The sequence below is a fragment of the Physella acuta genome, unplaced genomic scaffold, assembly GCF_028476545.2.
Source record: "Physella acuta isolate Inbredline_101_S28 unplaced genomic scaffold, ASM2847654v3 ptg000770l, whole genome shotgun sequence".
Taxonomy (NCBI): Eukaryota; Metazoa; Mollusca; class Gastropoda; family Physidae; genus Physella; species Physella acuta.
In genome coordinates, this window is record NW_026732288.1 from 4,848 (window position 1) to 8,323 (window position 3,476).

Consider the following 3,476-nt stretch of genomic DNA (forward strand, 5'->3'; position numbering starts at 1 on the left):
TATCACTCCGTGCTTTGACATGGCTACTAAGTAACTTTTCAATGCTAAATTCCTAACCAAGTATATTATTATACAACAGCTTCCGTGAACGAAAGTGTGTGTATAAGCAAGGGTGACACCAGTAAAACAACAATTGCAAATTTAAGTGTGAAATTTGGCTTCAGTAGTTTCTTAAAAAATCGCTATTCTGATATTTTGTTTTTGTGTTGATTTGTCATGCATGATTTGTGATTAACAGGCTATTTTTCTATCTTATAAAAAAAGTATGCCAAACAGTATGTTTGTGTGACAGTAAATGAAGCTGGGGTAATGAAAATGTGTCCTATAAATTTTAGAATCAGCTCTAATCCTCTTTCAACTTTAGTTAATTAGGCTAAAAACTTTTTTTCTGTCATATTCAACTTATGAAAAACAATTTCTAATGCTTATTTTTTAGATGAAATGAAGTCACTTATACATTTTTGTTAACTGTTTGCTGCAAAAATCTATTCAGTTTCTTCACTTTTTTCTGTTATAGCCATTTCTGGATTGTTGTTAAAATTGTTAAAACGGCCGAGTATTTAAAAATGATGGGAATAAACTTTAGATAAAAGTGTGGGATCATAAAATCGTGATAAGGGGAAGTAAGCAGAAGTCAAAGAAAGTATTAATTTCTACTCCATCGTAATAAAAACGTTGGATATTGTGACAAAAAGCGAGCTTTATTACGTTTATTTTCATAAACAGGCATTATCAATGTTCAGAAGCCCACCAACCGTCTTCTTATAGAAAAAACATGTATAAAATGCACTGTAAAGGCATTTTGTAGCCTTTTACTTTTATAATTTTAAAAATAAAGCTTGATTCTCTGAACTTCAAAACATTTACAAAGCTTTGAAAAAAGCTGTATACTTATTATATCATATACAGTAACGTATTTAACAAATAAAATAGGCTAAACATGCATTAAATCGTATAAAAGAAGTCAAATAAGCTTAATTTGTGTCAAACAACAACTGTCAAAATCATGAATCAATCATAATAAACAATATGTATAGGGATCTATTCAGTATGTCCTATTTGTCAAGTCCCAGTTAGAAACAACTCTTGTTGTTTTGTACTAATTTTACCATTATATGTTAAATTATATTAAAATAATCAAATATACAAACATGTTTCTTTTTTAACAAAAATAAGCACCAAAGAAAAATACATGGAAAGTGGCATTACAAATAAAAAAAAAACAATTGTTAAATAATATAATATAGAATAGATCTACATTAAACTGGTGATTTGATACATTTTTGGTGGGAGAATAGTATTAACGAGCCGGCCCGCGGCATAACATACGCCGCTATTTAGTTGTTTCTAATTTTCAATAATTCATAATTTGTGAATTCGACAGTACCAACGCTGACACTGAAAATATTTCTTTAAAACACTATAAGTAGCTCGTTAAGGACCATAACCCCCCCCTTCCTTCCCCCCCCCCTACGTTTAAAATCGTTGGCTCTGCTTGTAAACATTTAGAGTGAACACAGCTCACTAAAACCATGTAGGGGTGGGGAGGTAGGGAGAGCGTTTGCAGCTTGTTTTCTAACGGCTCGAAGAAGAGAATTATATATATAGATAGATGATACTTTGTTTAGAACATAACTTAAAAAGCACAATATTTACATCGTGCAGTAAATCATTTATTAGCAGTTAATCATAATATACACAATTTACAAATAGATAATACACCAGTCTTTATTCATTAAATATTATTATTATCAAAAAAATTTAAAAATAATAACACAATTACATGCTTATAATCCACATTAGAAATAATAGGTACAGAATAAGCCAACATAGCTAATAAACAATCTTTATTTTATTTGAAATATCAAGACTGCAGCATATAGATACCAAGATATGCGGTCTAGACTGGCCCAAAAACACCCCACTCAGAATGAAACTGTATAGGGAGCTTGCGAATCTGGAGATGACTGTGTAGTTCATCTACAAGTAAACATTGGTCTTGTAGTATGATTCCTTCCATATAAAAAATAATGATGACAAAGAAGAAGATATGAAACATTTTTAGTAAATAAATAAATAGTGCTGGAATGCACATTTTACATAAACCAAAGAAAATAGAAAACTGATTTGGCATTTATACATAAAATAAGTAAAGCATGCAAAAGTCAGTTATTATATGTTAAATCACTTTCATATAACTTGCTAAAAGCATTATATTTCACACACAAAAAACTGTGAACAGAAGAATACTTTTCCTTATTTTTACTGCCAAATTTAAATAAATTGTATAATAATAAAGTGTATAATCTGGGGTCTGGGGGTGGAGGGGCGGGGATGGTGGTAACATCTTGCCTTACTAGACCTTCTTCAAGCAAAGAAGTCAAAATTCTACATTTAGGAATGGGATCATTTTTGTTTTTGCAATGAAGTAAATGATTTAAAAGTTCATAATGGTTCATAACATAATGACAAAACAGAGCAAGCAGGTAACATTGTTATTTGGTCCCTTTAGAAGTCTTTGGATTAAAGCAGTAGAACTGAGAGGCCATGTACATTAAATTATGGTATTGCACATGACAGCATCAATGCCTGTAAGCACTGATGTGAATAACTCATATAACAATGAATGAGCTCATATATATATATATATATATATATATATATATATATATATATATATATATATATATATATATATATATATATATATATATATGTGTATGTATATATATAGGTGAGAAGAGCAACACAAAGATAACTATGTCAACAAAATTCCTCATTGCACTTTGTAAGGTAAATAAGAGATGTAAGGCAACCTTCATGCAAAAATAAACTATGAACAAGCTGTTCAAGTCATTTCCTAAACTGTTTTACAAATTATTTTCTGATGCTAAGCTCTTGACTCCAGAGGCTCTAAATACAGATCGTTGTTGAAGGACGGGGGTGGAGAGGCTGGAGGCTGAACCCAAACATTGGGCTGGAGGCTGCTCGTAGACCTGCTATGTGATGTTTCACCAGGTTCTTTATGCCTATCACCTCGACGATGATTGTTATTGTTTTGGTACTGTAAGGTGTGGAAAGGTGAAAGGTCATGAAGCAGCTTGTGTTGGCTTGGACTTTGACCTAGGGAATAATTGTCATTGTAAGATAAATGCTGTTGCTCTTCATCTGGACAAAAGAAAAATGAACTTTGAGAAGGAAGAGTCTGAAAGTGATGCCAACGTAGACTTCTTTCTGAATCAATGGCTGAAGACTGAACCATGACATCACATGACCTGGCACTAACTGTATCAGGAAATTCCCTCTCAGACGCGTAATATTTCATCAACATTTCTAATTCTTCCTTTCTTTTTCTTTTAAAAAAGCCACACTGGAAAAAAGCCAAACATAAATTTGAATTTTTTCAAAATAGATCTGAGAATTTTTAGTTTTTTAGTATTATTTTATATATATATATGTGTATGTATATATATAGG